Genomic DNA, 23268 nt, shown 5'->3' with positions numbered 1-23268 from the left:
AAACCCCTGAACTCATGCAAGTGAGGTCTGTGCTCAACCACTGAGCTACCTCCCTGGCTAAATTTTAACTGATTAATTAATTAATTTGACTAATTAATTAATTAATTAATTTTAACTAATTAATTAATCCAGGGTTATTGCTGGAGCTCAATACCTGAACAGCTTCACTGTTTCATATGGCCATTTTTTTTCTTCCTTCCTTTATTCTTCTCCTCCTCCTCCTTCTTCTTTTACTAGCGCACTAATCAGCTCTGGATTATGGTGGTTCAGGGGACTGAACCTGGGACTTAAGAACCTTTGGCATGAGAATCTCTTTGGATAGCCATCATGCTATCTACCCCACCTGCCTTTCTTTCCTTCTGAGAGAGGGCGAGGGACAGAAAGGGTGGGGGAGAGAGAGAGAGAGAGAGAGAGAGATGAGAGACACCTACAGCACTGTTCTGTCACCCATGAGGCTTCTCCCCTGCAGGTAGTGACTAGGCCCTCCACTCAGGGAACCAACACATGGCTCTTATTATTACTTTATGAGAGTGTAGGTGATAGAGATCAAGGTACTGCTCTGTCACCCATGGAATTCTGCTCCCAACTCTCCTATTAATTTGCTAGTCATGCAGCTAGGACACATAATTTCTTTTGGACTTTAAATCTCCCCCCAGTAGCCAGGGAGAAAATGCAACCTCCTAGAGGCCAGAACCTGGATTCCTGAGGCCTCATAGGTCCCAGGTTCAATCCCTGGTAGCACCTTATGCCAATTCATCTGGATCTCAATTCTTTTGTAATGGCTCCAGGAGCCTGCTCAGCATTCTTGGAAATGTCCTTCGAAGACTGCTGCTTCTCGTCATTTGAGGCTCAATCTGATATTTAAAAGCAATAAAGAGCCATTTGAGGCCAATCCCAGGGAATTAGGTGAGTAATGAAACTGGGTAATAGAATTTTTCGGTCAATAAAGAGGTGGGGCTGCGTGGTTTATTTTGTTTTCATGTGGCCCACACAAATGGACTCTGAAGACAAGTCCAAAAGAGATGCCACAAGGTACTTGAGTGAGGGCTGCTTCCCTGTAATGGGAGAGAGCTTTCCAGTGGAATGTCTTTGGAGTCCTACTCTGTTTGCTAAAAAAACATGGTCATTATTTTATAATCACATCTTACATAAACATCAGCTTTTCTCTCCTGGCTCTGAAATTAGCATGTATAAACAGTATTCCCTCAATTTATTTTGAACAAATGACCACGCTTAACAAGCAAAAACCTATGAAAATGGACTATATATGGATGTAGACTTTCATGTTGCCATGAAATCAAAATAATGGTGCTGTCAATCTGATGCATACTTAAGTGTTCACCTCTTTGTTGCTGGGTGGCTTGGTAATAAAGCATAAGTGTTTCTCCCTAATTTTGGCACAACAACTTCAAGCGGATTGGACATCAGGGGGAGGGAAGAGTGGGGACATGGGGGGGAGGGGGTGCGAGGGGTTGAATTCCAAACCACTTCCCCGATACCATCTACCCCAGGTCTGATCTCAGCCCAGCCTCAACCAAAGACACACTCCCAATGTGGCCCTGGAGCCAGGGATCTGAGAACAACGTGCAGTGAATGCTACCCAGTATGTCTGCTGGAAGAAAAGGAAAAAGTGACTCAGAACATGGGCAGATGCTTCAGAGGGCCCAAGTGACAAGTGGGCTCCTGCCTTGTGTTCCAGGGCGACCTCAGTCTCAACTTTGGGCCACATTTCAACCTCCGTCTGTGTCAGCAGCTTCTGTGCTTCACTTGCAGGGTATATGGGCTACAACCGTATGACTCAGGGTGCCATATATGTGCTGTATACATTAAGTTTATGGTTCCCTCTCCTGGGGAAACTGACAGACCAAAGAAGTGCATGAGCAAAGTTGGGGCAGTGGACAGGGGCTTAAGGGCAGGATGTAGCTTCTCCAGCCATCAGAGGTGACAGCTGAGGGCAGCAGGGTGGCTCTGCTGAGCTGTCCTTCTCCTTGTTGTTTTCTTTTTGCACCTGGACTTGATCCCTGTGCTGTTCTACTACTTGTAAAGGACCCCTTTTTTATAGGAAGAGAAAGACAGGGAGACACAAGGGAGAGAGATGTTGAGACACCATGGCACAACTCCATTGTTCATAAGGCCTCCCTGGTCCTGTGTATAGTGTTTCCATGTGGTCCTGGGGGGCTCAGGCCTGGGTCTTTGCTCATGGCAAAGTTTGTGCTCTATAGGGTGAGCTAGCTTCAGGTCCCTGAGGTATCTGTCATATTTAGAGTTGTTCAACTGTCAGATCCTCCTCCTCTTCCTTCCCATCTCTTGTTATCGAAAGAATTTAATGTCAATATGAAGGGGAGAAGTGCTTTTGATGGAGTAGAGGAAAGAGGTGTCCTCAGGAAATAATCGTGTGCTTCTGGAGAGGTAGAATTTATGGTTTGTTGGAGTAAGGGCCCATGTTTGATCCCCAGCACTGCCTGTAACCAAGTGGTGCTCTGCTTTTTCTCTCCCTCTCTAACACACACACACACACACACACACACACACACACACACACACACACACACACACACTCACTCACTAAATACACCTTTCTGTTGTTGATTTCAATAACAGGCTACTTTTTTTTCAGACAAAAGGTGAGAGAGAGAGAGAGAGAGAGAGAGAGAGAGAGAGGGAGGGAGAGAAACAATAGCATTGAAGCTTCCTTTAATGTTGTAGAGGCCAGGCTTGAACCTGAGACCTGCACATGGCAGAGCAGGTGCCTGCCAAAGTGTGCTACTTTGCCGATTCTAACTTAGTCTTGTAAAAGGATTTAAAAGAAAAAATTATGGGGCATGGACTAGTTCTGGAACTCCCAGTGGCTCAGTGTAGCCTGAGGACAGAGCAGGCTTGGCAGAGCAGAGAGAAGGGGATTAGACGGTGGATCTGGGTGGGAAAGGTCCTTGAGATGCTGGAAGGAGACAGAAGAGGCAGCTACTAGAGCAAAGCAGGGTCTTCTGCACCTTCTGAAAGCTAATGGATTGTTTTCTTTCCTTTCATTTTTTTAAACATTTTCTATTTAATGTTTTTGATGCAAAGTGATTTACTTTTTATTTGCTATTAATTAATTTTTTACAAGATTGTAAGATTACAATTTATAGTTCCACATACCATACCCACTACCAAACTTCCATATCCCCACTCTCCAACCTCCCAAAGATAATCACCACAGTTCTCATAAGTCTTGCAGTTTGCTTGCTTCTGTTTTGTTTGGATTTTCTTTTCTGGCAAGTTCACACAAACCTGATCTCTAGATTCCACATATGAGTGAAACCATCTGGTGGTTGTCTTTCATCTCTTTACTTGTTTCGATAAGCATAATCACCTCCAGTTCTATCCATTTTGTCCCAAAGGACACAATATCATCTTTTTTTTTTTTTGACTGCAGAATAGTATTCCATGGAAGATATAAAGGATTATTTTTTAACCCTGTGTTGGCTAGGTTAGTTTAACTCACTCAGAGGGTGGGGAGCTTGGTGAGACACTGGGAGTAAATCAAAGATGGTAAAAATTAGGGGCACATCAGACACGCTCATGTGATAGTGCCAGTCTGAACCCCCAGATTCTTGGAGAACTCATACCCTTGGCTGGATTTTATTCAAGGTGAGATCCTGCAATGGGGAGAGGGTGGAGGAAGGTTCTCAAATTTTGCTGCTTATTAATGGAACCAATTCTTTCTCTGGGGACAGTTGGAGAGAGGAAGGGAAAAAACAGCCAGGGGTCTGAACAGTCCAAAAAGCCAGAGAAAATGAGATTGTCAGATCCCAGCCCTCCACGATTCCCCCCTCTGGAGGCATTTCACAGGCCTAAAGACGACCGTGACTCATTCATTAATTTGAAGAGAAAACAGGGGAAGAAAACAACAGAATGGTCCAGACATGAGCATTCTTCTAATGCCTTCCATTCCCCGAACACACATTTAAAACCAGATTCCTTTGGCTTCCCAGAATGTCTTAATTTTATGCTTTCATGAGTCATTAGAGAGAAGAATTCTGAACTCTATAGATGGAGGCAGCAGTCAACAGTTATTGATATTTAAAGATTGAGACACAAGGGTGGAGTGGGGTGGGGGTGGTTTGCTAGTGGGAAAATAACATCCAGGGACCCCTGAGTTCCCACCAGCCTGGGTCCAACTTAAAGGCAAACCCAAAGTGAGGAGATCAGTCCCCACTCTTGCCTTCTTCATCCCCACCTTCTCTCTGCCTCCCCCCTACCCTTCCCAATGTGTCCTTAAACTCTTTCTTGTCATGTCTGTTCCAGGGAACTCCTAAAAGGACAGGTCACTTTGGGACAGCAGGCATAGACCCTGCCTTTCTCCTACACAGTTCTGGTTCCCACGCCTTACCTATGCCAAGAAGATGGGGCCCTGCCCAGGTTTCTTTGCAATGCAGAGCAGACTATATGCACGATGCATAAGATCAGTTTAAACGGAAAACAGTAGACTTGGAACAAAACAGAAAGGAATGATTCTTTTGAATTTTGTGCTTTCATTTAAAAAAAAATTTTTTTTTTAATTCTAACCAGCACCTTCTCCTACCATCCCCAGCCTCATCTGAACTTCTCCTTTCCTGAAATGCTTGCTTTGGCTGGGAGGAGAGACTTTTGCTATCTGACACCTCTTAAAATTATAGTTTGGCAGAAGAGAATCATAATCCACTTCAGCCAGGCCAGGCCGACACACAGGGGGCTGCAAAAAAACACCTGGGCCCCTCCTCGCACCCGACGAAAACTAGGCCTCGTATCTACAAAAACACCCCAGTCTTTCCCCTCTGCCAGTTCCTGCTCTGGGCTCAGCTACCCACCCCTCTTTTAGAAATTGGAGCAAATTGAAAACTCTAGTACTCAAAACAGGTGGTAGAAACAGGAAGGCAGTGGTATGAGCAGACTGGGGCATCTTGTAGAAGTTCAGACGAGGGACTTTTGAGGCTGGACATGAGGGCTTGCTCCCTAACCTCCTCCCTACTGATAGCCCCCCCATTCCACTTACAGTCTCCCCCAGATCCTCAGTCATTGTAGATGTTCAAACTGACTCAGAATGTTCTTGGAATGATGGGAGAAATTATCAAGGTATCTTTAGCTGGCCTCACAGGGCACCCCTGCCCCACATCACCTCCTACCCCTGGGAAAGCTGCTGTGTTAATACACCTCCCTCTCCCTTGGAATCAAAACTGTTTTCTAAAGCCTAGATGCAGGCTGGTGTCAAGTAACTTACAGAAAACAGCAAACAGCCTCTGTCTAAAGAAAACATCTTCTAGGGTGTGAGGAAACCATGAATGAGCAAGTAACTGCGGGAGGCTGGAGGAAGGTGCTGGTGGTCAGAGCAGGCAGATTGACTATAAGGCTCCCACATCACAGTGCTGGGCTGGGGGCATGTACTCACAGATACACAGGCAGAGCCAGTCACCCCTCTGTGTGCACATGTGTGTGCACATACAAACATAGGTCCACAGGACCGAAGAAGAGCCTTACATTCTGCGATCTGGACTTAAAACTTTTTTTTGGGGGGGGGGGGGATATTAATGGTTTACAGTCAGTAGTAAACTCAGTTGTTGGTACATGTGTAAAATTTCTCAGTTTTCTGCAAAACATTCTAACCCCCAGCATAGGTCTTCCTCCATCATCATACACCAAGACCCGAAAGCCCCCACCCCAGTGTCCTTTACTTCGGTGCAATATGCTTAACCCAGTCCAAGTTCTGTTTTGTGTTTCCCTTTCTGTGCTTAGTTTTCAAATTCTGAACTTTTTTTTTTGTTTTTAATTCTTATTTATGTATTTATAATTGAATTGACACAGAGAAGCTGAGAAGGAAAGAGGATAGAGACAGAGACAGAGACAGCTGCAGCCCTATTTCACCACTTGTGAAGCTTTCCATCTACAGGTGAGGATCAGAGGCTTGAACCTGGGTCCTTATACACTGTAATGTGTGGGCTTAACCATGTATGCTACCTCCTGGCCTCACCAGGTGTACTACCCCCTGGCTTCATTTTTCAACTTCGGCCCATGAATGAGATCATCCATATTCATCTTTCTTTTTCTGGCTTATCTCACTTAACATGATTCCTTCAAACTCTATCCAAGATTAAGTGAAGAAGTTGTATTTATTGTTTTTCATAGCTGAGTAGTAGTCCTCTGTGCATAGATATCACAAATTTCTCAGCCACTCATCTGTTGTTGGACATCTGGGTTGCTTCCAGGTTTTGGCTATTACAAATTGTGCTGCTATGAATATAGGTATACACAAATCTTTTTGGATGGCTATGTTTGGTTCGTTAGGATATATCGCCCAGGAGAGGAAATGCAGGGCTTTTCCTAACCATTTCTAGCCTTCTGAGAGTTCTCCAGACTGCTCACCAGCGGTTGGACCAATTTATATTCTCACCAGCAGTGTAGGAGGGTCCTTTTGTCCCAACAATCTCTCCAGTATTTGTTGTTACTAATCCTTTCTGATGTATGACACTCTCATAGGAGTGAAGTATTACGTCATTATTGGTTTTATTTGCATTTCTCTGACAATGACTTGGGAATATTTTTTCATATGTCTGTCGGCCTTTTGGATCTCTTCTTTGGTGAATACTCTGTTCATATTCTCTCCCCATTTTAGGATGGAGTAATTTGTGTTTTTGTTGTTGTTGCTGAGTTTGGTGAACTCTTTTTTTTGCCTCCAAGGTTATTGCTGGGCTCAGTGCCTGCACTACGAATCCACTGCTCCTGGAGGCCATTTTTTCCCTTTTGTTGCCCTTGTTGTCTATTGTTGTTGTTATTATTATTGTTGTTGTTATTGCTGTCGTTGTTGGTTAGTATAGAGATAAATTGAGAGAGGAGGGGAAGACAGAGAGGGGGAGAGAAAAATAGACACCTTCAGACCTGCTTCACTGCTTGTGAAACGACCCCCCTGCAGGTGGGGAACCAGGGGCTCGAACCAGGATCCTTACCCTGTTCCTTATGCTGGTTCTTGCACTTCATTCACACTGTGCATTTAACCTGCTGCGCTTCCATCTGGCCCCCTGGTGAACTCTATTTTTTTGGTTATTAGTCTTTTGTCTATTGTATATAAAGATCTTCTTCCATTCTGTAAGGAGAGTGAATGATGGTTTCTTTTGCTGTATAGAAGCTTTTCAATTTGATGTAATCCCATTGTTTTACCTATGATCTGGACTTTTACTGTCTGCATAACTTCCTCCCCTACCCCTTCCCTTCCTCCTCTTGCTCCTCATCCTCTTCCTCTTCTTGCTCATCCTCCTCCTGCTTATTGCCACTAGGTTGTTTCTGATATTCAGTGCCTGCACAAGGAATCCACCATTCCTGGCAACCTTTTGTTTTTTTCATTTCTTTTTAACAGAGATAGAGAGAAATTTGGGTGAGGGCTACAAAGAGAGAGAGAGACCTGCAGCACTGTCCCACCCCTCATAAAGTTCCCCCACTGCAGGTGGGGACCAGAGGCTTGAACCCTAGCCCCTGTGCATGCTAATGTATGTGCTTTATAGGGTGCACTACTGCCCAGCCCCCCACATTACCTCTTCTTTAAAAGATATTTCCCATAAATTGGTCCAACGCCTGTGGAGAACAGTCTGGAGAACTCTCAGAAGGCTACCCTATAACCCTACAATTTCCCTCCTGGGCATATATCCTGAGGAACCAAACACACCCATCCAAAAAGATTTGTGTATACTTATGTTCATAGCACACAATTTGTAATAGCCAAAACCTGGAAGCAACCCAGGTGTCCAACAACAGATGAGTGGCTGAGCAAGTTGTGGTATATATACACTTCTTCTTCTACTTCTAGCGTTTGCCCTTCTTCCGTAGCCAGTCAACAGCATCAGGTTGAGCCTGATGTCAAGTTTCGAGACCTCCTTTGAATCTGGAGAGGTGGCAGTCGTTGACTATGTGGGTCATAGTCTGTCTGTAGCCGCAGGGGCAGTTCGGGTCGTCTCTGGCTCCCCAGCGATGGAACATAGCGGCGCACTGGCCATGGCCTGTTCGATAGCGACTGAGGAGGGCCCAATCATGACGTGCTAGGTCAAAGCCGGGTTGAATATATATATACACAATGGAATACTACTCAGCTAGTAAAAGTGGTGATTTCACCTTATTCATCTCACCTTGGATGGAGCTTGAAGGATTCATGTTAAGTGAGATAAGTCAGAAAGAGAAGGATGAATATAGGACAATCTCACTCACAGAAATTGAAAAACAAGATCAGAAGAGAAAACACAAAGCAGAACTTGGACTGAAGTTGGTGTATTGTACCAAAGTAAAAGACTCTGGGGTGGGGTGGGTGGGGGTGAGGTTTCAGATCCTGGAACATGATGGAAGAGGACCTAGTAGGGGGTTGTATTGTTATGTGGAAAACTGGAAGATGTTATGCATGTACACACTATTGCATTTACTGTTGACTGTAAAACATTAATCCTCCAATAAAGAAATAAAAAAAAATATTCCCTTCTAGGTGTAAATCATGGAAAGGTGGTAGGAGGGGGAGAAAACAAATTCTAGTTTCTATTTTATTTATTCATTGCTGAGCTGGGACTTTGTCTATGAGCACTTTCACTGCTCTTGGACCCACTCTTTCATTCAGGGAAAGAAAAACAAGAGAATGAAAGGTGAGACAGGGAAAGGAGAAGCAGCTTCTCTTTTAAATTGTGTTCTCCTAGTGCCATGCCCCTGAGCATGGTTTGCCCACACCTCTCAGCCCAGCTCTATTGGTGGTGCCAGCCCAGCACAGGGTCCTAACCGGAGCAGGGGGCCTGGTTTTGTTTCAGATGCCTCCCGCCCCTCCCTTAGCACGAGCCAGCAGGGTGGCCTGAACAGGTCCCTTGTTCCTGGACTTCAGTTTCCTGCTCTGCTGCAAAGGAACCCTTAATACTCTCTCAGCACTGGATGGTGATTAGAGAAATGAAAATGTGAGCTCCAGTGCCTTTCAGTTCACCCTTCACCTCCATACCCTCTGGCCCAGTCTTGCCTTTGCTCATTGGGCCTCAAGTAGTTTTGTTTGGACCAGCCTGCAAGTGTTTCCCCTGGGAAGTCTGCCCTTGCAATTCTGGAAACAGGAGTTGGGTGGCTGTGCAGCGCTGTGAGGGGACAGCCATTTGTGTGAGGACCAGAGCCTCTCTGTGAGCCCTGGTCACTGGGCAGCCATAGGTCCCCACTTCTACCCCTGTGCCCAACTATTTGTCTAGAGAGAATTTACAGGTTGAGCCTTCTCATTTGTACCTGGACTTTTATATTTATCTAACTCAAGTATCTCCACACACAGAGCTGAGAATTTATTCCTCTCTCTCTCTCTCTCTCTCTCTCTCTCTCTCTCTCTCACACACACACACACACACACACACACACACACACACACACACACACACACAGAGCTTTTAAGCTGTGAGCTCCATCCCTCTCTGGCTAAGCACTTAACTTTTCTTTGGCTCCAGACGTATGTTCCAAATTCAAGAGTTTACATATAGACATATCTATTTGCAGATAATTTGTCTGAGCCCTTATTATCCTGTAATTGGGTTAAATACTGCTGTGTAGGCAGCAGCATACCAAAGCCATTGCCGAATCCTTGCAAGGCAGCAGACCTGCCTCCTCCCCCCTCCCCCTGCTCCCACCCTGTTTCCTTCAGCAGGCCTATTGGAAGGAGGGGAAAAGGTAAAAACATAAATTAAGGCAAGGGGAACATATTTCTTTCCTGGAATGAGCTATTTAAAGAACAAGCCAGATGGTGCAAATAGACATTTTCCCTTGCTCTCTACATGTTGAGAGAGAGAGAGAGAGAGAGAGAGAGGGACAAAGGGAGATTTTCAACAAGGGAGGGAGGGAAAGAAAGAGGAGGGGAGGGCTGAAATATGCCATTCTTCTCTTATTGTGAAAACTGCCATGATTATCATAAAGAGCCACTTGGCTGATGGTGGGGTTTCACCCAATTAGATGCTTGCTTGTGGCAACAGAGCCTGGGTCTGTGCTTCCCACAAAAGCCACCTGCCCTGTCCCAAAGTCTCCTCATCTTTCCTTGCATCTGTAGGTCATTCAAGCCCTTCTAGGGGACCCCCTGTCCCCTCGAGAATAAGGAATCTCTTCAGGTTCCCCCACCACAGCAGCTGGAACAGTTTTTATAGCCTTGGCTCAGTCTGGGCCACCAGCTCTGTGAGTCACCGGGTTCTCTCCAAACAATGCGCTCTTTGACTTTTTTAAATTGTTCTGTGGAAATCTTACTAAAGCAGGTTGGACTTCTCCGCTTTATCCCCTGCAGACTGTGTTGAGTATCATCTGACTTGGAGGTGTGAAGCAGAGCTGAATCACTGAAGGAGGAACCCTGTGGCCTGAGAAGGGCTCAAAGGCAAACCCAGCTTCCCATACAGGTGGTGCTTCTTACCCTCAGAACCCCAACGGTCCCAGGAGACTGTGTCCTCACACAGAGAGGTGGTCTGGGCCTCTGGTGTATGGGAAGAGGTATGGGAAGATGGAAGAAGATCATTCTGGTTCCCCTGCCCCCCACTCTTTTGTTCGCCTTGCATGCCTTCTCCCTGGCTTGTCTGGGATATTGCCTATCACTGAGGAAGTCAATCCTGGCCTTGCTTTCTTCCTTTACTGTCCCCTCTCCTCTCCTCTTTCCTTTCCACCCCTCCTCTGCTATACCCTTCTTTTCTCCTTTTCTCTTTACTCCTTCCCACACCCTGCCTCTCCCTGAGTTTCCCCTAAGTTCCTTGAGGTTTCAGAAGAGATATGCAAAGCCCATTCTGTCTCCACCCCATTTCTTAAATCCTTCGAAAGCTCTCTAGCTCCTAGAATTCTTGATTTCCTGCACAGGGCACCCTCATGTGGTCCTCTCCAACCTCCACCCAACACTCCCTCCAGCCTCCAGCCTCCACCTGACACTCCTGCCTGAACACTGCACTCCAGCCACATGCAGTGCAGGTCAAAACAACTCCTCCCTTAGCCCCCTTCCTCCTGGCTAATTTCTCTTCCTCCTCAAGGCCCCTCCTGGAAGTGTTCCCAAGTGGCAATTAGGTCCACTTGCACTGGACCCCCCCTTGTTCATGTAATTTATCTCACCCCACTGAGATCCCACCTGTGCTCCCACATAGGGCTGGGTTGTGCCCCTTGCTGTGCCCAGAACTTCTTAGGCAGGAAACTTCATCATGGAGGCTCCATCTGCCTTCCTTCCTTGCTCCTGTGCCAGCTAAAGCCCCAGAGACTGATGAGGGCAGAGGCAGTTACAGCCCCAGGGGTAAGGAGTGAGTCAGGCTGTTTACTGACCTGCATCCTAATAGGTTCAGATCAGTGGGGTGTCTAATAGTCCTTCTGTTACTTGGGCTGGTGTCAGTTCTCTCTGGCTCTGTCTTTCTTGCTTTGTGCATAGTCACTGGGCAAAGTCCTCCTGTCTTCACATTCACACTGTTAAGAACTTCAGCTGCTGTATTCTTTGCCACTCAGGAGTCTTGTTCCTTCCTTTGACTTTGTGGCTTTGCCCTTACCTATCAGGGTATTGGGAATCTGGCTTTTGGACAAATGTTGGGGTGGGGGGGACATGAATGCTGTGTGACTACCTCCTGCAGATTTGAGGACTGGGTGCTTCACACTCCAAATTCAGAAACCAATGCTTCTGAATCACTTTGAGGGCTAATTAGATTAAGACCAACCTCAATTCCTGGAACCTGCTTGGAGAGCTTGCATCTGGGTAAATGTCAAGTTTCTTGGTGTCAAATTCAAAACCACAGAAGGACTGATGTTTTGCTTAAGCTGGAGGATGACTAGCCCTCTTAGGAGAAGGATGCATGGGGAGGCCAACTGGGGCCACCGGGAGAGTCTCTGTCCTTGGATGTCATCTCTCCTGTGACACTGGGCTCCTGCAGCCTTTCCTAAGAGACGACCAAGTGTGTGTGTGGGGATCATCGCCCAACACACCGGGGTCCAGGGAAAGACATGGGTGCACTCACTGAGGAAACTGCCTGTGTGTGCATAGGAAGGCCAGGCACAGGCTCCACCTTGAGAAATGTGGGAGACAGAGCTGCCAGGTTGTGGGGAACTCAGAATTCAGGAGATAAATGGAACTGCATCCCAGCAAGGAAAGGAACAGAGTCCAGAGCAGAACTCTGCAAGTACACACAAGCTTTAGTTTCCTAAGAAAATGTGAGAAAGGGAGAAGGTTCAGCAATAGATGGGCTCCTGGGTTTGGTCCCCAAACTGGAGAGAGAGGGAGAAAGAGAGAGAAAGAGAGAGAGAGATGGAGGAAGGAAGAAAGATGAGGTGGTCAGTTCTGCACCCTACACACACACACACACACACACACACACACACACACACACACACACACAAACACACACTACCATGTGCAAGAATCCAGGTTCAAGACCTTGGTTCCTACCTGCAGAGGGAAAGCTTCAAGAGCGGTGAAGTGGGTGTTTCTTTTTTTTTTTTTTTTCCTCCAGGGTTATTGCTAGACTCGGTGCCTGCACCATGAATCCATCGCTTCTGGAGGCCATTTATTCCCCCTTTTGTTGCCCTTGTTGTTGTAGCCTCGTTGTGGTTATTATTATTGCCATTGTTGATGTTGTTCGTTGTTGGATAGGACAGAGAGAAATGGAGAGAGGAGGGGAAGACAGAGAGGGGGAGAGAAAGATAGACACCTGCAGACCCGCTTCACGGCCTGTGAAGCGACTCCCCTGCAGGTGGGGAGCTGGGGAGGGAGGGTCTAACCGGGATCCTTATGCCGGTCCCTGCGCTTTGCGCCACATGCTCTTAACCCACTGTGCCACCACCTGACCTTTTTATCTCCCCCTCTTTTCTCAATTTATCTCTGTACCATCAAAAATAAATATTAAAATTTTTTAGAAGATAAAGAAATGACAGGACAGAGAGGTGGAGCCTTTAGATCATGGCTTCTTAATTTCAAAACTCTTAGCAATAGGACAAATAATTCATTCAGTGTGGGGCCATCATGAGCAGTGTGGGGACAACAGCATCCCTGGCCTGCACCCACAGATGCCTAGAGCACTCCCCCTCCATCTGGCTGCAACTAATAAAAATGTCTTTAGACATTGCCAGGTGCCCCATATAGCAAAACTGTCCCACGCTAAGAATTACTGCTACATATTAAAAGAAGCTTAAGAAACATATTGAAGGATCAGAAGATAGGGACCCTGAGTGAATGCATACTAGCTCTGGGTTCCTCCTCAAAGAACTACCGTCACCTTCTTCCCACCTCTTCCAAATCTGCCCTTTCATCAGATTTTTCTGGAACCGTGCATTGATGTGTTTACTGCCCTAGAGGCTAATATTATGCTGAACAAAGAATAGTCACACTTAACTGAGTCTTTGCTTTACAGAAATTTTATTAGCCCATGGTGTCTTCAGGACCCATCTTGTCTGGGCATTTATTTCCATAATAAACTCTGGCTATAGAAGACAGGCATTCCACATTGTTTATTTGTGTTTTTTTTTTTTTTTTGCATACCTGTATCCATGAATGAATGAACTGGTGAATGGACCAGGCAGAGTTGAAGGTAGTCTGCTGGGCTATGGGAGAGACATGGCAGTGAATAAGTCATGGTCCCTGCTTTGAAGAAGTTCACCGTCTACTGGAGTGAGATAGATTTAAGCAGTGAATGTGGAAGTAATTTAGAATGAAGTTGATGCTCTGTTGACTCTAAGTACCACGACAGGACATGGCCAATTTTGAGGAATGGAGAGAGCAGCGTCCTAGCGAAATCGTTGGAGATGGAGCTCAGAAAAGGCAGCACAAATTCTTCTGACATTCAGTTGCTTTTTTCAGCCCTTTCTGTCGTGAAGTCATACAGAAAAGCCGCCATAGCCTAACAGATTCCGGGGGGGTGGGAGGGGGGGTCTGGGGGAGGAATGTGTGTATAGCAGTGGCTGACTACAGAGCAAGAGAGTCTGTTTACATAAAAAAAGGGGGGGTGGGAAATCAGTTTGACTACTGCTAGAAAACTGAAAATCAGAAAAAGCTGTCGGTGGCTTAATATGCTCTTTAGCGGCTTCAGAAGATCTGAGTCACGCCTTTCCCTAAGACGTCGTCTCATGTCAAAACCTACCACCTCAAAGGGGAGCGGAAGATGGTCTGGTGGAGAACCCGATCAAGACAGCCGCATGCGAATGGTGCCAATGTGTTAGCTCATGGCTTGGGGCGCAAAGCCCTTGTAGGAAATTGATTTTCCTTGGATAAAGTCACTTCCCCTCCCTGCACCTCAGTCTCTCCCCCTGTAAGATGAAGCAGTTGGATGAGATCAAGCATGGCAAATCCATGGCACACTTGCTGCTCCCGACTGCTCCATGCTCAAAGGAGACACAGCCTGTCACTCCAAGGACCCTGCCCTATGGAGCCCAGTCAGAATGGGTGTTCTCAGCAGAAGAGTCCAAGCACCCATGGACCATCAGAGGCTACTTAACATCTCTGGCTTCATTTTCCTGGAATTCTGAGTCTGAAAACAAAATGCCCAGAATATATCAACGGGAGACAACTTGAAGCAATTGCATCACACTGTTGTTATGGGAGAAAACAATTACTTCACACCATTCTTTTTTTTATTATTTTATTTTATTTTTTAAATTTTTTATTTAAGAAAGGATTAATGAACAAAACCATAAGGTAGGAGGGGTACAACTCCACACAATTCCCACCACCCAATCTCCATAACCCACCCCCTCCCCTGATAGCTTTCCCATTCTCTAGCCCTCTGGGAGCATGGACCCAGGGTCATTGAGGCTTGCAGAAGGTAGAAGGTCTGGCTTCTGTAATTGCTTCCCCGCTGAACATGGGCGTTGACTGGTCGGTCCATACTCCCAGTCTGCCTCTCTCTTTCCCTAGTAAGGTGTGTCTCTGGGGAAGCTGAGCTCCAGGACACATTGGTGGGGATTTCACACCATTCTTATCAACACCCAAAAAGTGTTCTGGGAACTCAGATGCAGGCATAGAATGTGGGCCACTCACCCCCCACCTCACAACTTAGGGGGTTTCTGATCAGGGTAGAGAGCAAGGATATATATAAACCACAGTACTCCCCTGAGGTCTGGTAAGTGACCAGGGATAGCCAGCAAGCAGGAGTTAAGAGGTGGAGGTGATGTAGAGGGAGAAGGAGGTGGGAACAAAGTTCCCAGGAGATGGAAATGTGAGTTAAACTCTAAAGGATGAGCAGAGTAGACAAAACATTGAGGGGAGCCAAGTTCCCTCAGAAATTGGGCCCTTGCCTTTTGCTCTCTGGAGAAATAGGTGGGCCCCTTTTCAGCTCTTTTTTTTAAAAATTTTATTTTATTTTATTTTAAAAATGTGGATAGAGACAGAAAGAAATTGATAAGGAAAGGGGAGGTAGAGAGGGAGAAAGAAAGATACCTGTAACACTGTTTCACCATTCATGAAGCTTCCCCCTGTAGGTGGGAACTGGGGGCTTGAATTTTTAATATTCCAGTTGCCTGGATCAAGCACATAACAAAGCAGCACACTGTCCAGGTGAGCTATTTCACCATTAATGCTTTTCAAAGAGGAGTTATTTGAGACTACATCCAAACTAAACTAGGAAGGGATATACGGCAGGATCCTTAAGTGTCTCTCTCTGGGTCTGCTCAAGGTCCTGGACAGTAGGGTCAAGGCATGTCCTTCCCCCTTTGTGGTCAGGTTCAGACACGAGCTGGAGCTGACCAAGCCCCAGAACTGTGGGCTCCAGGTAAATGTAGATTTATCATGCACTACCTAAACAGTGCCCAGCTCCCTGATTATCCAGTCAGTCAGAACTCCCCTCTCTCTCCCCTGCTCTCTGCCCTTTGACCTGACACAGATGATAGACAGACGAAAAGCTGGTCAGGTGGACCTTGCAGCATTCTCTGTGGACAGAGGAAGCCGCTGTCTGTGGTCCAGGCCAAAGAGTGGAGAACAGATGACTCTGATCCTTGGAAACTGAAAACAAACGGGTCTGGACTTTATGGCCCTTTGGTCAGCAGGTCCCCTCTTTATTTATTTTTATAGTATGTGTTTTTTTTATATTGATTTATTTATAGGAGAGAGACCATAGCACTGCTCAGTTCTGCCGTATGACAGTGTCAAGGATTCAACTTGGGATCTCTAGGACCATAGCCATAACGCTGTTACCTCCCCAGCCTAAGGTCCCCAGCTTATTTAGGAAGAGGACACTATGGTCCTTTGCTCCTACCCTGCTGTCCCTGCTGTCCCTCACTATGCCTCAGTCATAGTAAGGCCAAAGCTTTGATAGCCACAGATGCCTTTCAGTCCAAGCTCTTTACCTAACACGCCTCCGTTTCTTGGCCTGCCTTCCTTCCTTCTTCCCTTTCCTTTCCTTTCCTTTCCTTTCCTTTCCTTTCCTTTCCTTTCCTTTCCTTTCCTTTCCTTTCCTTCCCTTCCCTTCCCTTCCCTTCCCTTCCCTTCCCTTTCCTTTCCTTTCCTTTCCTTTTCTTTTCTTTTCTCTCCTTTCCTTTTCTTTCTTTCTTTTTTTTTGGGGGGGTGCTTTTAATTTCTAGTTGTCTAAGAAGTCCACTCAACAGGTTTGTCAGACTTAAATGTTAACAAGCAAACTATTCAAAGTCCAAAATGGCTGTTAAGTGGGGGTCTAGTCACACAGTGAAATACTCTACAGAAATGAAGCTGGACAGAGGGCAACAGTACTAAATAGGTAAAAGGAGCCCAAGATAGATGTCAGAAGAGTAGTTCTCTCTGAGAGGTACTATGGAGGTGGGGGGAATCTCCTGGTTTCTTGATGTCAGTGATAGTTACTTGGACATGGTTCTTTTATGAAGATCTATCAAGCTATATAGTTACAACCTATGCATTGCGTACATATTTTACACCACAGGTCTTGCAAATCTATCTCTTTCACAAAAAGTTTCATTTGTATGAAATGTGCAGGTCAATCCAAAGAGACTAGAACAGACCGGAAGCTGCCAGGGGCTGAGGTGTGGTGGGTGGATGTTTAACAAATAGCAGTCCTCCTCTGGGGTGGTGAAGATATCTTGGCTTCCCAACAATTTGGATATGCTAGCTGCCACTCAGCTGTTTACTTCCAGACTATCAGTGCTTCATTTCATGTTATGTGAACTTTTATTTTTTAGAAATCTTTAGGGCCGGGGAGATAGTACAGTGGTACTATCAATATATCACACTTTGATGCCTGAGACCCCAGAGGTCTCAGGTTCAATCCCCAGCACCACCATGTGCCGGAGATGATCAGTTCTCTGGCCTCTCTCTCTTTATCATATATGATATATGTATGATTATGATTTTTTTAAAAGATTTTTAAAAATATTTATTTATTCCCTTTTGGTGCCCTTGTTGTAGGTATTATTGTTGTTGTTGATGTTATCATTGTTGGATAGGACAGAGAGAAATGGAAAGAGGAGGGGAAGACAGAGAAGGGGAGAGAAAGACACCTGCAGACCTGCTTCACTACCTGTGACGTGACTCCCCTGCAGGTGGAGAGTCGGGGGCACGACCCGGAATCCTTCTGCCGGTCCTTGCGCTTAAGCCACTGCGCTATCCGATTATGATTTTCTTAAAACAAAAGCAATGGACATTTATTCCTCAAATTTTTGTGTGTGTGCAAGAGTGTAAAGATGCATTTGAAAGAACCGGATGACTAGAGAAAGCATCTGCGGAGGCCTTCAGGCTGGCCCGGTTTACAATTAGGTAAAGAGAAGTCGGCGGGGGTGGGGGGGTGGGGGGTGGCACAACCCATCTAGTTCACACAAATGGCTTCTGGCAAACATATTTGTTTATTTATTTTACAAGTTTCAAACTACATTTTATTAAAATCAAGCGAAGGTTTCCAAAAGTCACATACAGTACGATTTAAAATTGAATGAACATCTTGCAAATGTGAGTGCAAAGTAAGTAATTATTTTGTTTTAATAAGAGAGGTACAGAGAGAGAGACCACAGCACCATTCAGCTCTGACTTGTAGTGGTTCTGGGGATTGAACCTGAGGCTTTGGAGCCTCAGGCATAAAAATCTTTCTGTATCACTACTGTGCTACCTTCCCCCACCCTCAAATAAATTTTAAAAATAATCCCTAGGGTAGACCATCCTCTGAAAGTTGCTGTGATTCCTGCAGTTTAACAGCTTTGCTTTTCCACTTGCTTTCGCTGTGATCACCTATATCTGGGACCAAACGGGCTCTGGCCTGTGCTCCAGATAACTGGTGTTTCCTACTCAAGTGGTTCTCACAGGGAAGTATGTTTACAAGGCTGCTTAAAGAGTCCATGCTAGCTTCCAGGATTACTTGGGTGATGAAGCCTGAGCCTGTAGGGTGCCACGCTCTGTCTCACTGCTGTGTCAGCGCCTCTGTAGAACTGAGTGCTTCCGGGGTGGGGGGTGGGGGGCTTCAATTCTGTCTCCAGCCATCCGAGGCTCCTGGGCCTCATATGGAGACACACTCACAGCAGTTGTGAGTCCTGGCTGAAGAGGGACGGTGGCTCACACTGCTATCCCTTTCTTAGCAATGATGTTTAGGTTCAGGAGCAAGTTCCAAGATATATATAATTCCTCATGCTGAGTAAGGGCTCCAGCCCTGATTTGGCCACTGCTCCAGCTACTGCTCTCTCCAGGAATGTTATTACACCAGCTGCTGGCCCAGTGCTCAGGATGGGAGTCTCTCAATGTCCTCATTATGTGGGCCGTATTTTTCAGGTCATGTAATTCAGCTGTAAAAATTTGCCTCTGGCTGCACCTGGCATAGGAGGGGCACAAAGGGGAGGATGTGTTTATTTTTTAAGGTACAGTTAAAAATAAATTTAATGGGAGTCGGGCTGTAGCACAGTGGGTTAAGCGCAGGTGGCGCAAAGCACAAGGACCGGCATATGGATCCCGGTTTCCAGCCCCGGCTCCCCACCTGCAGGGGAGTGGCTTCACAGGCGGTGAAGCAGGTCTGCAGGTGTCTATCTTTCTCTCTTCTCTGTCTTCCCCTCCTCTCTCCATTTCTCTCTGTCCTATCCAACAATGACAACAACAATAATAACTACAACAATAAAACAAGGGAAACAAAGGGAATAAATAAATAAAATAAATATTTAAAAAAGGAAAAAAATAAATTTAATAAGAGAAAGAGAGGGAAGGAGGGAGAGAGAGAGAGAGAGTGAGAGAGCAAGCCTGTTTAATTTGAACTATGGAGGAAAAGACAAAAACAAGTGTGTGTGTTCATACGTATATGTAAGAAAGAATACCAGAGGCTTCAAGCAAATGCCCATTTCTCCTGGGTAATTCAAAGCCAGCTTTGTTTGTTAAACAGAGATTTTCCAGATCATCAGCTTGTGATGTGGCTTCGTTTATACTGTGTCATATCCCATTTTTAACCACACACAGGTATGTAAGTGAAAACCAACTAAGCTGCTTCAATTAGTTCGTTAACTCTAAATGAACTCTGCTGTGAGTGCTTGTTTATTCCCCTCCCTTCCCCTGACTGTAGAATCTATCAGTCTCTGAATAAACTCAGTCTCCATCTAGGAGACCAGAAGATTTTGACTGTGGTGTCCCCAGTACAAGAAGAGCCTCAAGGTTGAAAGTGGACAAGCAGAAGAGGGGCAATATCCCTTGCCCAACCCTCAGCCCTTAGGAAGATAGATGGACCACCAGTGGGTGTGGGAAATAGCTCAGCCTATTAGAATACCAGCTTGCATCCCAGCATCAACTGAATCCAGAACTGAGCAATGATCTGGCTCTTGTTCTGGCGCTTGTTCTCTCTCTCTCTCTCTCTCTCTCTCTCTCTCTCTCTCTCTCTCTCTCCATGTAGCTACATATGCCTGCTGGTGTCTGCCCAGGGCATGGTGCAGGAAGAGTTGAAGAAGGGTTGTCTGTCTGCACGTACACTGAGAAGAGGGGTTCTTAGGCAAATAGAAGCGCCCCCCTCCACCAAGCCCGGTGATGAGGAAATTCTGAGTCCCTCACCTGCCTTGGTGGGGTAGCCTCCAGCCCTGTGCCCACACCCCCAGCCCAGTCATCCTGCTTTAGACAGCAGGAGGGGCCACGGCAGCTTTGTGATGAGAGGCAGCACCCTTGTGCCGTCTCTCACTAAAATGCCACCCAGCACAGTTAGGACACTCTCTTTCTGGCGGTGCCCACCACCCGCTCTGACAACTAATGAAGATTTGTGGCCCCCACCCCCAAAGCAGCGCATTCAGAAAACTTAGCATTTGGCCTTACTCAGTCGCCACCTGGTGTCCACAAGCGTTACTGCACCAAATGCTTTTAAGTTTTGTGATTTTTTTAAAAACTTTATTTATGTATTTATTTAATATATATAATTTTTATTTATAAAAAGGAAACACTTTGTGTTTCTCTGGCCCTGTGGTGAAAGGTAGGGTCTGTTCTCAGTTATACCATATGAGTAAGCACAATTTGACTTGGGACATCCCCTGCTCTAATGGACACACTGGGCTGGGTCTCAGTCAGTATTGGAAGGTGGTCTTTTTTTGTTTATTTTTAATGTTCACATTGAGAGTGAGGCAATATGTGGAGGAGTGGATTGGTTAGGCATCAGGCTGGGTTTCTGTCTTATCTCAGCCAGTTACTAACTGTGTGATCACAGGGTAAGTGACTTTCATCTCTCCAAACCTGTTTCTTTATCTGTGGATATATGGAGCTCAGTGTTCACCTCAGAGGGCCAGGGGGAGATTTAAAATGAGAGAAGTTCTGCCAAGTTCTTGACAGCCAAGGGTGTTCAATCAAGGATAGCTGCTTCTTGTCTTCGCAGATAGAGGGAGATACAGATCATAGGTAGCAATTAGAGTTTCTGACACAATGAAAGCATTGTTTGTTTCTTGTGATGTGGCTGTGTGTGGGTGGGCAGAGCAGTTATGGGAGAGAGGGAGCGTCCCCAGTCTCACTTTTTTCCAAGGCCTTCCAGAGTCTTTGCAGGGGTTGTCTGGGGTGACTGCTACTGGGGGTGCAGCAACCCTACCACACCTGGGTCAAAGAGGTTCAAGACACCCTTCCTTCCTTCCTTCCTTCCACCTCTCTCCCTCCTTCTCTCTCTCTCCCCCTTCATTCTTTCTTTTCTTCTCTCTCCCTTTTCTTTTTATTTATTTATTAATTATTGGATGAATACAGAGATAAATTGAGAGAGGAGGGGGAGACAGAGAGGGAAAGAGACAGAGAGACACCTGAAGCACTACTTCACCACTCATGAGGCTTTCCCCTGCAGGGGAAAGAAAAGCTTCTTTTCTCCCTCCCTCCCTCCCTCCCTCCCTCCCTCCCTTCCTTCCTTCCTTGCTCCAAACAAATTTTTCAGATAAAGACAAAAACAAAGACAAAAAGAGAGAGAACCAGGGACTGGCTGGTGGTCCACCTGGTTAAGTGCCTATTGTATAGCTCACTAGGACCTGACTTCAAGCCCCTGGACCCACCAGTGGGGGGAAAGCTTCACAAGACTTGAAGCGGTGCTGCAGGTGTCTCTCTATATATTCCCCTCTCTCCTCTCAATCTATCTCTCAAATAAACAAACCGGGTGGCAGTGCACCTGCTTGAGCATACATGTTGCAAAGCACAAGAACCCAGGTTTAAGCTCCCAGCCCCCACCTGTGGGAGGAAAGTTTTGTAAGTGGTGATGCAGTGCTGCAGATGTCTCTCTCTCTCTCTCTCACTCTCTCTCTCTTTTTCTCTCTCCCTTTCTATCTCTCCTTTCCCTCTCAATCCAATAAATAATACATAAAATATTTAAAATTCTTTAAAAATAAATACAGTTGAGAGAGAGATATCACTACACCAAAGCCTCTCCCACTGCCATGGGGGCCAGGGCTGAACCCTGGAGCACACACGCTCCTAGATGAACTAGCTCACCTGCTCTCTTAGCATATTTCTAGTTCGCACTTCACACAGGACTGGCAAGTAAGCCATAAGGTAGATCACTGTCACCTAGGCTCTGTTTGGCAAATTCTCCAGGACCCTGTGTGCCCAGTGGGGACAGCTTCCAATCCATGATGCTCGTGACCATCTCCTGAGCACCTGGGCAGAGGAGGCACAGGCAGGCAGTATGAGCACACACTGCCTCACTGAGTCTTGTGACAGCCTGTATTGATGTGACAGGTATTGATGTCCCCATGCTGCAGATGCGGGAACTGGGGCTCAAGGTGCTCAGCAGCACACCTGCACATAGGAAAGAGAGAGGTTCACACGGTTCCAACCCTAGTTTGCTCTCCTTCTGACTCTCTCAACCACCCCTCTTAGCTGAGTCAGACTCTTCAGAGTCTTCTGGAGCAACAGCTTGCCCCAAACCAGTCAGAGATAACTTTTTCCCCCAGCCCCAGCCTCTGCTGTAAATCAAGGCTGAGCTCCAGTCGTGGGGTCATTGGTTGGACTCTCCCAGTTGTCGTTCAGGCAGGCCCTGGTATGTGACTATAGGAAGAACGCGAGCCATAACATTAACACTTACACTCCCCTCCTCCCACACACACACTCCTTAAAGGAGGAAAATAAAAGGAAAGGAGAAAAGAAATACCCTTGAAGAGCCCCATTTCAGGCCCAGTCTTGGGTTGTAAATCAATGTCAGTGAGTGTATAAACGGTCCATAAATGAGCATGCTTTTCACAAGGCTGTGTGTCACTGAGTCAGGCTGCATGTGATGCAGCGGGCCTGGGCACAGAAAAGGGCCACCTTCATCTCTCCTTTTCAGCTGCGAGCTGCTTCTGACAACCAGACATCCCTAACAGCAGGTAGAACAAGGAAAGAACCAGCTCCGGCCTAAATACTGCAGTTTAGCAGTTGTAGTATGATGGAACCTTGAAGAAAGGTAAGAGAAGCAGCTGGAAACTGAGCCCTGAGCTTCAACTGAGGTTTTGAAGCTATGGACATTAATGGCATCACAGTCATGAAAAATTTCCCAGCTTTTCTTTGTTACTTATCTAAAGGCAGGGAGATAGCAGACTTCCGTGCCTTCCCTTGGCCAATTCCAGAGCCCCCAATACAGAAAGGCTGGATTCATTTTATTTATTCTTTTAAGAGGGTGGGAGGAGGAAAGAGTGCACAACAATAGACTTTTCTTCAGTGTGGTGGGGGCTAGATTTGAACCTGAATGCAGCCCATGATAAGACAGTGTGCTATCCCAGTGAGCTATTTCACACACACACACACACACACACACACCCCGATGGGTCTAAAGGCAGACTTTGCAATGGACCACTAAACTTCTCCAGAACTCTAGAATAGTGACACTGGCTAGTAGGGGGAAGAACCCTCACATCACCTTTCCTACTCCTCATCCTCAGGCCCCTTACCCTCCCTGCCTCTACACTGAG

The 23268-nt window shown here is 46.2% G+C and overlaps 1 long non-coding RNA gene across 1 annotated transcript; it reads left to right on the top strand.

The window, feature by feature from the left end:
• The first annotated feature begins 804 nt into the window (after nt 1–804).
• On the top strand, nt 805–1738 carry LOC132538293 (uncharacterized). Its single transcript, XR_009549693.1, has 2 exons — nt 805–906; nt 1512–1738. It is a non-coding gene; the product is annotated as an uncharacterized LOC132538293 (long non-coding RNA).
• The last annotated feature ends 21530 nt before the right edge of the window (nt 1739–23268 follow it).

This window comes from Erinaceus europaeus, chromosome 4 (assembly GCF_950295315.1).
Source record: "Erinaceus europaeus chromosome 4, mEriEur2.1, whole genome shotgun sequence".
Lineage (NCBI taxonomy): Eukaryota > Metazoa > Chordata > Mammalia > Eulipotyphla > Erinaceidae > Erinaceus > Erinaceus europaeus.
Note: the sequence above shows the minus strand (reverse complement) of the source record. Positions and strands in the feature narration are given on the sequence as shown.